Raw genomic sequence first — 13,644 nt, 5'->3', positions numbered from 1 at the left:
GAGCCTGGAGCTGCTTCCTGACCGCCCCATTCAGGCACAAGAAGTTGCACACCATTCCAAGAAAGATAGGGTCATCTCCCGGGTCCTGGACTGGGTGTGGAGGGGATGGCCCAGCAGCAGCCCCGGGCCAGAATTCGCCGGCTACACAACCCGCAAACATGAACTGTCAGCCCACAAGGGGTGCCTGTTATGGGGAAGCAGGGTCGTTGTTCCCCAGCCCCTCCGCAAAAGGGTCCTCACAGCCCTACACGAGACACACCCAGGGGTAGTAAGAATGAAGGCCCTTGCCAGGAGTTATGTGTGGTGGCCGGGGATCGACGGAGAGATAGAGGCCTGGGTCAAACACTGCCAGGCCTGCCAAGAATCCCGCCCAGATCCCCCAAGGGCCCCAGTCCAGTCCTGGGAGTCCGCCCGAGCACCATGGTCACGCCTGCATGTGGACTTCGCTGGCCCCTTTCAGGGGAAAACATTCTTCATAGTGGTGGACTCCTACACCAAATGGCTGGAAGTCGCACTGGTACCGTCCACTTCTATGTCCGCAGCCATCCGGGTACTACGCAGGCTGTTTGCAACCCACGGGCTCCCTGACACTCTCGTCTCAGACAACGGGACTGCATTTACGTCAGGAGAATTCCAAACCTTCACAACGCAGAACGCCATCCGCCACATCCGTTCGGCGCCATTCCACCCTGCCACCAATGGCCAAGCAGAACGCATGGTGCGGACCACCAAGGACACCCTTCGCCGTATGACACAAGGGGATTGGGAGTACCGCCTTGCCACATTCCTTCTAGCACAGCACAGCACCCCCAGCTCAACGACTGGCCGGAGCCCCGCTGAACTACTAATGGGTCGGCGCCTTGCAATCAGATTGGACCGCCTTCACCCCGATAGAGCTCAGGATGAGGCAGTGGTGGGGGAAGGCAAGAACCCCCGGACCTTCGAGGCTCAGGACCCAGTGTACGCAAAGAATTTTGGGGCAGGCCCAGCATGGGTACCCGCCACAGTCACCAGGGTCACTGGCCCCGTGTCGTATGAGGTGCTAACGGATGGGGGGCAATGCTGGCGCCGCCACTGCGACCAGATACGGCGACGATTCCCAGGAGAAAACCAGGAGGAGGAAAGGGCAGAGGAGTCCCAAGGGAACAGAGGGGCAGTGAGGCCCATAGAGCACGAGGGGCCAGCAGGAGAGGCAGAATCAGTAAATACAGAGAGAACCTGCGAGGCCGAAAGGACACCGGAACCAGAACCACGACTGAGTGAGCCGGTTGCGCCAGACCAAACAGCCCCATCACAGCCAGCATCCTTGGAACACGAGCCAGAACCTGAACCCCGGACCAGGGAACACCCCAGGCCGCAACGCACACGTAGGCCGCCAGCGTACCTTGAGGACTATGAATGCGACCTCCCGGGCAGGACTGGAACTTAGAGGGGAGGGGTGTTATGTACTGGGTGGAATAGGATCCAAACTGCAGCAGTCTGATTGGCCCTAGAACAATAGGATCCAAAAGGCAGCAGCCTGATTGGTCCTAGAACAATAGGATTCAGAATGCAGCAGTCTGATTGGTCCTAGAACAATGCAGCAGTATGATTGGTTGGCAGGAACTACCCAATCATGCTCCAGATAGAAGTGAATCCACAACCTGATTGGCTTACAGTAGAATTCCGGAATTAGCCAATCATGTGCAGCCCATTGTGTAAATAATGTATATAAAGCAGATACCTTGAGGGGACTTTCATTCATTCCTCCTCACCACTATGAGCTGAATAAAGAGCATGAAATCACTTTGCGACTCTGAGTATATTTCATCCCCCGAAATGTCTGCTTTATAAACCTTATTTACACAATGGGCCCCATGTGATTGGCTAGTTCCGGGATTCTCCTGTAGGCCAATCAGGTTGCGGGTTCACTTCTACCTGGAGTTGGATTGGGTGGCTCCTTCAGACCAATCAGACCGCTGCATTCTGCATCCTATTGTTCTAGGACCAATCAGACTGCTGCATTCTGAATCCTATTGTTCTAGGACCGATCAGACTGCTGCAATTTGGATCCTATTGTTCTAGGACCAATCTGACTGCTGCATTCTGAATCCTATTTTTCTAGGACCAATCAGACTGCTGCATTCTAAATCCTATTGTTCTAGGACCAATCAGACTGCTGCAATTTGAATCCTATTTTTCTAGGACCAATCAGACTGCTGCAGTTTGGATCCTATTGTTCTAGGACCAATCAGACTGCTGCATTCTGAATACTATTGTTCTAGGACCAATCAGACTGCTGCAATTTGGATCCTATTGTTCTAGGACCAATCAGACTGCTGCATTCTGGATCCTATTGTTCTAGGACCAATCAGACTGCTGCAATTTGGATCCTATTGTTCTAGGACCAATCAGACTGCTGTATTCTGAATCCTATTGTTCTAGGACCAATCAGACTGCTGCAATTTGGATCCTATTGTTCTAGGACCAATCAGACTGCTGTATTCTGAATCCTATTGTTCTAGGACCAATCAGACTGCTGCAATTTGGATCCTATTGTTCTAGGACTAATCAGACTGCTGCATTTTGTTTTGTTTTGTTTAATAAATTTTTTTATTAATTTTCCAATTTTTAACAAACACAACAAAAACAACATAGAAACAAACACAAAAAATCATAATTTCTTAACCTTATTTCCATAAGCCTCTTTTCTCGGACTTCCCCATACCTTCTCCTTTTTGCATCCTTTTTTTTTACAATTGTTCAACAACCCTTTTAGCCAATTAAATATAAATTCATTCTCCTTTTCAATTTCACCCTAAACTAAGCAAAATTTACCGCTGTAATTCTACGTCTTCCTCTCCCTTAGCATTTTAGCACTCCTCAATTTTATAGTAACTCTTAAGATATATTTTAAACTTCTTCCAGTCTTCTTCCACAGTCTCTTTCTCTTGGTCGCGGATTCTGCCGGTCATTTCTGCCAATCCCATAAAGTCGATCACTTTCGCCTGCCATTCCTCCAGCGTGGGTAGCTCTTGTGTCTTCCAATACTTTGCTAGAAGAATCCTTGCTGCCGTAGTAGCGTACAAAAAGAAATTTTTATCCTTCCTCGGCACCAGCTGGCTGACCATACCCAAGAGAAATGCCTCTGGTTTCTTATGAAAGGTGCTTTTAAGTACTTTCTTAATCTCATTATAAATCATTTCCCAGAAGGCCTTAATCTTTGGGCAGGTCCACCAAAGGTGGAAGAAGGTACCTTCAGTCTCTTTACATTTCCAACATTTGTTATTGGGCAAATGATAACAGACTGCTGCATTTTGGATCCTATTGTTCTAGGACCAATCAGACTGCTGCAATTTGGATCCTATTCAGCTCAGTACATAACAGGAAGGAATCCGTCAAAAGGCTGTTACTGCAAGGGGAATCCGTTCCCACCGAAGACGGGGATCTCGCGGCAAACTTTCCCCTTCCCTGGAGGATGCCTGAACTCTTGACAGATTCTGCCTCCCCACCCTCTGCCCACAAATGCCGACCTTCTCTAACATAGATCTTGGCAGGTTTGTGCTTGAATTGGTTGTTGCTATAATTTCATTTTTTTTAAAAAAAATACCAGAAAACCCAAAACAGTCCTCTGTGGAAGTTTGAAGAATTAAAGGATGGTTGCAGTGCTCAACTCACGATTTCCCCCTTCTCAACTGTAGAGCTATTGTGTTGCTAATTGAGACGTTGTTGTTGTTGTTTAGTCGTGTCCGCCTCTCCGTGACCCCCTGGACCAGAACACGCCAGGCACTCCTGTCTTCCACTGCCTCCCGCAGTTTGGTCAGACTCATGTTGGCACCTTCAAGAACACTGTCCCACCATCTCGTCCTCTGTCGTCCCCTTCTCCTTGCGCCCTCCATCTTTCCCAGCATCATGGTCTTTTCCAGGGAGTCTTCTCTTCTTATGAGGTGGCCAAAGTCTGGGAGCCTCAGCTTCAGGATCTGTCCTTCCGGTCAGCACTCAGGGCTGATTTCCTTCCGAATGGAGAGGTTAGATCTTCTTGCAGTCCATGGGACTCTCAAGAGTCTCCTCCAGCACCAGAATTCAAAAGCATCAATTCTTCGGCGATCAGCCTTTTTAATGGTCCAGCTCTCACTTCCATACATCACTACTGGGAAAACCATAGCTTTAACTATACGGACCTTTGTCAGCAAGGTGATGTCTCTACTTTTTAAGATGCTGTCCAGGTTTGCCATCGCTTTTCTCCCAAGAAGCAAGCATCCTTTAATTTTGTGACTGCTCTCACCATCTGCAGTGATCATGGAGCCCAAGAAAGTAAAATCTCTCACTGCCTCCATTTCTTCCCCTTCTATTTGCCAGGAGGTGATGGGACCAGTGGCCACAATCTTCGTTTTTTTGATGTTGAGCTTCAGACCATATTTTGCGCTCTCCTCTTTCACCCTCATTAAAAGGTTCTTTAAGAGACGTTACAAGGCGTTATTTGCAAAAGAGAGAGAGAGATAACAAGGTTGTATCTGCACCATCTGTTAAAAGCAGGATTGTGTCCCTTTAAACAGCCAAGATCTGGAGAAACTGTAGTTTGCTATGGGTGCCAAGAACTCTGGGAATTGTAGCTCTGTGAGGGCAATAGGTTTCTCCCAACAACTTTCAGCAATCTTGGCAAGTTCCTAGAGCTCCCAGGAGGTCTTGTAGGAAGCAGTGACTATGTGAATAACTTTCTGATGGGAAGAGGAAGCAGCCAATCAAAACAAAACAAAAAGTGGGGAATCTTTAAAGAATATTTAGAAAACTATGGAATAAAAGGAGACGTCTTGGCAGAATTAGACTGATCCCTGTATTGTATAAATATAAGTTCGTAGGGAGGTAAAAAGAAATTATATAAGAAATATGTAACTGTATAAAGTGATGGATAGATAAAGTAAAGTGAGTTTAATTGGAAGTCAGTTTTATATTTCATCTCTATGTTTTATAATTGTGTTCAGTATCAGGAGTATATATGATGGTAATTATATTAATCTTCTTGTATCTTATAGTGTGGTGGTTTGTTTGAGTTTTCTGTTGTTTGTTTGATTGTATGTTTGTTTACTTGTATGTACATCTGTTTTCTCATAAATGTATTGTTCTGGAGAGGCAAGGCGCGGCCACACAGGTGAGGCTGATTGGTAACTCACAGCATCTGGTGGCAGGAGCCAGGAAGGGATATAAGGTCAGCATTTCCCTTCAGTTCTTTGCCACAGCAACATGTTCCCTGCCTTGCTGCGTTTGGCTTTTTGCTTCTTGATCCTCGGAATCCCGACTTCGTGACTCCCTGCTTCTTGATCCTCGGACCCCTGACTTCGTGACTCCTTGCTTCTTGATCCTCGGACCCCTGACGTCGTGACTCCCTGCTTCTTGATCCTCGGACCCCTGACGTCGTGACTCCTTGCTTCTTGATCCCCGGACCCCTGACTTTGGGACTCCCTGCTTCTTGATCCTCGGACCCCTGACTTCGTGACTCCTTGCTTCTTGATCCTCGGACCCCTGACTTCCTGACTCCTTGCTTCTTGATCCTCGGACCCCTGACTTCGGGACTCCCTGCTTCTTGATCCTCGGACCCCTGACTTCGGGACTCCCTGCTTCTTGATCCTCGGACCCCTGACTTCGGGACTCGCTGCTTCTTGATCCTCGGACCCCTGACTTCGGGACTCCCTGCTTCTTGATCCTCGGACCCCTGACGTCGTGACTCCTTGCTTCTTGATCCTTGGACCCCTGACTTCGGGACTCCTTGCTTCTTGATCCTCGGACCCCTGACTTCGTGACTCCTTGCTTCTTGATCCTTGGACCCCTGACGTCGTGACTCCTTGCTTCTTGATCCTCGGACCCCTGACTTCCTGACTCCTTACTTCTTGATCCTCGGACCCCTGACTTCGGGACTCCCTGCTTCTTGATCCTCGGACCCCTGACTTCGGGACTCCCTGCTTCTTGATCCTCGGACCCCTGACTTCGGGACTCGCTGCTTCTTGATCCTCGGACCCCTGACTTCGGGACTCCCTGCTTCTTGATCCTCGGACCCCTGACGTCGTGACTCCTTGCTTCTTGATCCTTGGACCCCTGACTTCGGGACTCCTTGCTTCTTGATCCTCGGACCCCTGACTTCGTGACTCCTTGCTTCTTGATCCTTGGACCCCTGACTTCGTGACTCCTTGCTTCTTGATCCTCGGACCCCTGACTTCCTGACTCCTTACTTCTTGATCCTCGGACCCCTGACTTCGGGACTCCCTGCTTCTTGATCCTCGGACCCCTGACTTCGGGACTCCCTGCTTCTTGATCCTCGGACCCCTGACTTCGGGACTCGCTGCTTCTTGATCCTCGGACCCCTGACTTCGGGACTCCCTGCTTCTTGATCCTCGGACCCCTGACGTCGTGACTCCTTGCTTCTTGATCCTTGGACCCCTGACTTCGGGACTCCTTGCTTCTTGATCCTCGGACCCCTGACTTCGGGACTCCCTGCTTCTTGATCCTCGGACCCCTGACGTCGTGACTCCTTGCTTCTTGATCCTTGGACCCCTGACGTCGTGACTCCTTGCTTCTTGATCCTCGGACCCCTGACTTCGGGACTCCCTGCTTCTTGATCCTCGGACCCCTGACTTCGTGACTCCCTGCTTCTTGATCCTCGGACCCCTGACTTTGGGACTCCCTGCTTCTTGATCCTCAGATCCTTGGCTTCTTGACTCCTGGCTTTCTGACCCTCGGACTCTTGGCTTCCTGACTTCTGAACTCCCATTCCTGCTCCCACCCTGCCACCTTGCCCCCAATGTCCTCAGCTGGGACTTCGATCGCCCGTAGACCGGACCGTGACACTCCTGTGCCACCGCTGCACGATTTCTCTTCTCATCCTGAAGCAAAGTTCTTAACCCGAGGTACTATTTCTGGGTTAGCGGAGTCCGTAACCTGGAGCGTCTGTAACCTGAGGTACCACTGTAATAGGCATCTTCAAATATCTGAAGAGCTGTCACACGGAAGAGAGAGCAAGCTTGTTTTCTCCTGCTCTGGAGGGTAGATAGATAAGATAGATAGATAGATAGATAGTTTATTACGGCCATAGGCCCATATTCAACAGAACATACAGCAAAACAGGCATAACAAAGCAAAATCAATAAATTAAAATACGTTTAAATCAAGTACATCTCAAACCGTAAATTTCTAAATTCCATTAAAATAAGAACAATATAGCGCTTAAAATATCAAATTATCAATATAGATCAATATTATTTAGGCAAAATCAATAATCATAGAGTAATCCATTTTTCCTCTTATAAGCTAATACTGTTATCAGAAATCTGGCAACAAAAAGAGACCTGCTCGGATCAGAATCTTGCAGTAAATGTATTAGCTGTGTTTCCAAGGAGTCACCCGAGATTTCCAATAATAAAAGGGGACAAAAATCTGATCCCAGAAACTGAATGTAGTGGACAACAGAATAGTATATGTTGTAAGGATTCTATAGATCTATTATCACATACACACAGCGCTGAAATTTGACCATTGGAAAATCTATTATTCAAGACATTGGAAGGAAAGGCGTTAAATCTTGCCTTAATAAAGGCATATCTGTGGGCCGCTACAGACAAAGAAGTCAAATAAGATGGCATCTGCTGAGAGGGCACTATGCCAAGATTTAATGGTGAGCAAGTGCCACTACCCAAACTGGTGCTTTGTTGTAGGTCAATCTCCTCGAGTTTTTGAGTGAGGATTTTTTTTGCTGTGGCTAGGTCCAGTTCCAATAATTCTGGAGGGTAGAACTCGAACCCATGGCTTCAAGTTATGAGAAAGGAGATTCCGACTCAATATCAGGAAGAACTTTCTGACAGCAAGAGCTGTTGGACAGTGGAAATGAAATGAAAGCAACAAACAAGAATGCATGCTCTAGTTCAGTGTTTCCCAACCTTGTGCCTCCAGCTGTTTTTGGACTACAATTCCCATCATCCCTTGCCACTGGTCTTGCTAATCAGGGATGATGGGAGTTGTAGTTCAAAAACAGCTGGAGGCACAAGGTTGGGAAACACTGCAGTTATCTCCCACTTGGACTACTGCAATGCGCTCTACGTGGGGCTACCTTTGAAGGTGACCCAGAAACTGCAATTAATCCAGAATGCGGCAGCTAGACTGGGAGCGGCCGCTGAGACCACATAACACCGGTCTTGAAAGACCTACATTGGCTCCCGGTACATTTCCGAGCACAATTCAAAGTGTTGGTGCTGACCTTTAAAGCCCTAAACGGCCTCGGTCCAGTACACCTGAAGGAACGTCTCCACCCCCATCGTTCTGCCCGGACACTGAGGTCCAGCTCCGAGGGCCTTCTGGCGGTTCCCTCATTGCGAGAAGTGAGGTTACAGGGAACCAGGCAGAGGGCCTTCTCGGTAGTGGCGCCTGCCCTGTGGAATGCTGTCCCTTCAGATGTGAAGGAAATAAGCAGCTATCCTATCTTTAAAAGACATCTGAAGGCAGCCCTGTTTAGGGAAGTTTTTAATATTTAATGCTGTATTGTTTTTAACACTTGATTGGGAGCCACCCAGAGTGGCTGGGGAAACTCAGCCAGATGGGCGGGGTATAAATAATCAATTATTATTATTATTATAAGAAGAGATGATTAGCCCTGTACTATCTCTTTGCTTTAGAGGGACGCAGGTGGCGCTGTGGGTTAAAGCCTCGGCGCCTAGGGCTTGCCGATCGAAAGGTCGGCGGTTCGAATCCCTGCGGCGGGGTGCGCTCCCGCTGCTCGGTCCCAGCGCCTGCCAACCTAGCAGTTCGAAAGCACCTCCGGGTGCAAGTAGATAAATAAGGACCGCTTACCAGCGGGAAGATAAACGGCGTTTCCGTGTGCGGCTCTGGCTCTGGCTCTGGCCAGAGCAGCGATGTCACGCTGGCCACGTGACCCGGAAGTGTCTCCGGACAGCGCTGGCCCCTGGCCTCTTAAGTGAGATGGGCGCACAACCCCAGAGTCTGTCAAGACTGGCCCGTACGGGCAGGGGTACCTTTACCTTTACCTTTTATCCCTTTGCTTAATTTCACACCAAGCCAAGTAGCTTTTGCCACTGCATTGCTATGTTTGCCAGATGTTGGAAATGCTGCGCTAAGACTTTTTAACAGGAAAGGCCTGGAAAAAAATGGCAGGAGACACTTTTACTGGTGAAATTGACGGCGTGTCGTAAATCTCAAGGTGAGTATTCTGCAGCCAATGAAATATGGGCGCTTGCTGCTTCCAGCACACGGAATGATTTGTCTGATTCCCATGGAAACTTTGAATGGCTCACCCTTGTGGAATTATTGGTTTTCTTGGAGCCCTGTACGCAATGCTTTGTGGTTATATTTCCTTTCCCTTTTAACTAATTTTAGTTGTCTTTTCCTTCTTCCCTGCTCTGTTTGATTTAGGGCTAAAGCTTTCACTTCCATTTGTGTGTAAGTGACTTGGTTTAAGTATCTCATCTGCTGCTGCTTCTTCCAAGAACCAAAGACCCTCTGAAGCTGCAGATCTATGGTGCAGTTGCACTCAGAATACTGGGTAAATCAATTCCGAAAACGTGATTGTGGAAGCTGTGGCGGTTCGGAAAAGGGCAGGCAAAGTGATCAAGGGGGTGGAAGTGAGGAAAGGTTACATTTTTTTGGTAGGTTGGATAGCCACCAGTTGGGGATTATTTAGTCCAGAACCTGTTGGTTTGATGGCCTTTGTGGGTCCCTTCCAAATCTATCATTCTTTTTTTAATTCCTGAGAAAAAGCAAGTAAAATTATGCATGGCTTGGGGAAGGTAATAATAATAATAATAATAATAATAATAATAATAATAATAATAAATTTAGTATTTGTACCCCACCCATCTGACTGGGTTTCCCCAGCCACTCTGGGCGGCTTCCAACAAAGATTAAAAATACATAAAAATGTCACCCATTAAAAACTTCCCAGAACAGTGCTGCCTTCAGATGTCTTCTAAATGTTAGGTAGTTGTTTATCTCTTTGACATCTGGTGGGAGGGCGTTCCACAGGGCGGGCGCCACCACCGAGAAGGCCCTCTGCCTGGTTCCCTGTAGCTTTGCTTCTCGCAATGAGGGAACCGCCAGAAGGCCCTCGGCACTGGACCTCAGTGTCCAGGCAGAACGATGGAGACGCTCCTTCAGCTATACTGGACCAAGGCCATTTAGGGCTTTAAAGGTCAGCACCAACACTTTGAATTGTGCTCAAAAACGTACCCCATTGTTGCATCTCCAACAGACATCACTACAGTTTTTGGTTTTTTAAAAAAATAATATTTGTTACCTTTTCCAACAATTTAAACACTACAAAAAATAAAAACAATACAATACAATACAATACAATACAATACAATACAATACAAAACAAAAAACAACAACAACTATACATTACACTAACAAAACACTAACATTAAACTAACAAAACAAAACAAACACAATTTAAAACACATCAAATAATTTCAATATCTTATCTTTCATTTCCTTATTTCCGTGACCTCACACCTCCCTTTTTGTATTCCACTTCTATTATTTTTTTCAGCAATTCCTTTCCATCTTCCTCTATTTTTAATCCTATAATTATCTAAACACATTCTAACCTTATTTTCCTTTTAATACTCTATTGATCTATTTATCCTTAATTCCTTATAACATTTCTACTAAAGCCATATAACTTCATTCCAACGTTTTTCTAGCATTCATTAATTTTACAGTATTTCCGTAAATAGTCTTTAAACTTTTTCCAGTCTTCTTCCACCGACTCTTCTCCCTGGTCTCAGATTCTGCCAGTCATTTCCGCCAATTCCATGTAGTCCATCAACTTCATTTGCCATTCTTCCTGGGTGGGTAGATCTTGTGTCTTCCAATATTTTGCGATAAGTATTCTTGCTGCTGTTGTTGCATACATAAAAAATGTTCTATCCTTCTTTGGCACCAGTTGGCCGACCATGCCCAGGAGAAAGGCCTCTGGTTTCTTCAGGAAGGTATATTTAAATACCTTTTTCATTTCATTATAATCATTTCCCAGAATGTCTTAATCCTTGGGCATGTCCACCAAAGGTGAAAGAATGTACCTTCAATCTCATTACATTTCCAACATTTATTATCGGGCAAATGGTAAATTTTTGCAAGCTTGACTGGTGCCATGTACCACCTGTAAATCATTTTCACATCACTACAGTTTTTGTACATTTTTGCCAGTCTGGCCAGGGCCGGGTACCATCTGCATTGCATTTTCATTACATTCTCTCTTAAATTATATCATGCCGTAAATTTGATAACTCTTTTCCACAGCCGTTCCCATTGGCTCATCATAATAAAGGTAAAGGGATCTCTGACCATTAGGTCCAGCCGTGGCCAACTCTGGGGTTGCGGCGCTCATTTCGCTTTATTGGCCGAGGGAGCCGGCGTACAGCTTCCGGGTCATGTGGCCAGCAGGACTAAGCCGCTTCTGGCAAACCAGAGCAGCGCACAGAAACGCCGTTTACCTTCCCGCCGGAGCGGTACCTATTTATCTACTTGCACTTTGATGTGCTTTCGAACTGCTAGGTTGGCAGGAGCAGGGACCGAGCAACGGGAGCTCACCCCGTCGCGGGGATTCAAACCGCCGACCTTCTGATCGGCAAGTCCTAGGCTCTGTGGTTTAACCATCACTGTCTTCACTTGCTCAGAGAGGAGCACTCCTGTTTGGAGGGAAGGAAGGATGCATGGCCATGGAAGAGACAAAGACGCAAGGCTGCCCCTTCTGAAGCAACATCTCCCCCCTCCCTGCTTTTAATAATGTTATCTGCCTCATAACTTCATTAACCGGAATCATAAACGAGAAGGGAGAAAGGGAGGCAGGCAGGAGGATATTCCAGCCAGCTGTTCCCTATTCTCTTGGGGTCGTCTTAAATTCACATGTACTGACAAATGCAGATTCATGCAAATGGAGCTGTGCCTCAAAGCTTGCAGTAATTAATTTGAACGTGTCAGGGAGCCCTCAGAGGAGGAGGACTCAATTTGGTGCCTTCCTGGGAGATGTTATCTTGGGGAAGGAGGGCTAAGAGGGGACAGTGCCAACATTGGAGCTGTCCCAGAATTAGATTTGCCTTATTAAATGAAATATACTCGGAGTCGGGAGTGGATTTCATGCTCTTTATTCAGCTCATAGTGGTGAGGAGGAATGGAAGTTCCCCCAGAATGCCTGCTTTATATATATTATTTACACAATGTGATTGGCTAATTCTGGGATTCACCTGTAGGCCAATCAGGTTGTGGATTCACTTCCACCTGGAGCTGGATTGGGTGGCTCCTGTGGACCAATCAGACTGCTGCATTCTGAATCTTATTGTTCTAGGACCAGTCAGACTGCTGCCTTTTGGATCCTATTCAACATAACAGGGACAGTGCCAACATTGGAGCAGTCCCAGAATTAGATTTGCCTTATTAAACATCTAGGTGTTCCTGCAAGCAGAGAAGAAGAGATTCGTTCCCCGGAGGAAGGAGGGCTGCTTTTGAAAATCCCTTCCTCCATGGCACCTGTACGGGAAAGTTAAAATCCATAAGAGCTTCTTGAATCATATTATAAGAAAATCCCTGTATATGGTCTGGAAGAAATATAAAGATCTCTTGGAGCGCAAAAAAGCCTGGTTCAAATATCACCATTTGAAGCAGCTGTGGTGAAAAGGAAGAACATGGGCTGAAACTGGCCAATATACAAAACTCTAGTAAAGGAAGAAGAAAAAAAACGAATAAAAATGGAAAAGTTTTGAAGAGATAAGAAGGCTGGTAGCAGACTGGTTCCATTATTATCAATTGTTTGAAACATTTAAAACAGACACAAACAAAAGGGGGTTTGCACCAGAGCATAGCTGTCAAGCGTCCCTTATTTGGCGGGACAGTCCCTTATCCCAGCGCTGTGTCCCGCTGCTGTCCCTTATTGATGATGTCCCTTAAATTTCCCAGGTTTCAAAGGAAGCAGCTCCTCCTGCCGGCCAGGGAGGAGGGAGGCTCCAACTGTGTTGACTGGCTGCATTGCTCACCCAATAAGGAGTCTAAGAACGACTGGGGGGTGGAGCTTGCATGCCTTGTGCTGATCAAATCGGCCACATTGCCTGGGGACTCGCCTTTGCTCAGCGCTTCCCAGCGGAGAGGTGACGGTGGTTTCCCTTGCTGCATCCCCTTTTCCGGGTTGCTGCGCTGTGGGAACCACCGCTTGAGGCTTCGTTTGGCTGCTGGCTGGGCTTTCTCCCTTTGGCTCGGAGGGGCTCAGAAGAAATAAGAAATGGGAATAAGAAAATCCCTTATTTTGGCTGCTGATCCCTTATTTTCGAGGCTGCTGGCCCCTTATTTTCAAATCTGTAAGTTGACAGCTATGCACCAAAGATATCTAGATTTGGTCAATTCAAAAACGAAAACTCTTTCAAAAATGTCAATTTGGTCAATTCAACCATGAGAACTCTTTCAAAAATGTCAATTTGGTCAATTCAACAATAAAAACTCTTTCAAAAATGTAAGCTGCTATGATTAAATTGGCCCAGGACTTGGGATATAAAATAGAAATAAAGAAATGGGAAAATCTACGGAAAGTGAATTGGAAATTCACAGCGTGTTATACTCTGAGGGAATTTTTTCTTCAAAACATGTAATACTGCTGGTATTCTGGTATTTGACCCCATG

At 46.7% G+C, this 13,644-nt stretch overlaps 2 long non-coding RNA genes across 2 annotated transcripts in view; one reads left to right on the top strand and one right to left on the bottom strand.

The window, feature by feature from the left end:
* Positions 1-13,644, top strand: part of LOC307207307 — a 114,253-nt gene that overhangs the window by 11,447 nt on the left and 89,162 nt on the right. The window lies entirely within an intron of this gene.
* The window catches only part of LOC307207285, a 200,742-nt gene that overhangs the window by 156,027 nt on the left and 31,071 nt on the right, over positions 1-13,644 (bottom strand). The gene's annotated exons all lie outside the window — the stretch shown is intronic.

The sequence above is a fragment of the Podarcis cretensis genome, assembly GCF_951804945.1.
Source record: "Podarcis cretensis genome assembly, chromosome: 18".
NCBI classification, from domain to species: domain Eukaryota; kingdom Metazoa; phylum Chordata; class Lepidosauria; order Squamata; family Lacertidae; genus Podarcis; species Podarcis cretensis.
The sequence above is the reverse complement of the archived record's forward strand: the minus strand, read 5'-3'. Positions and strand labels throughout refer to the sequence as shown.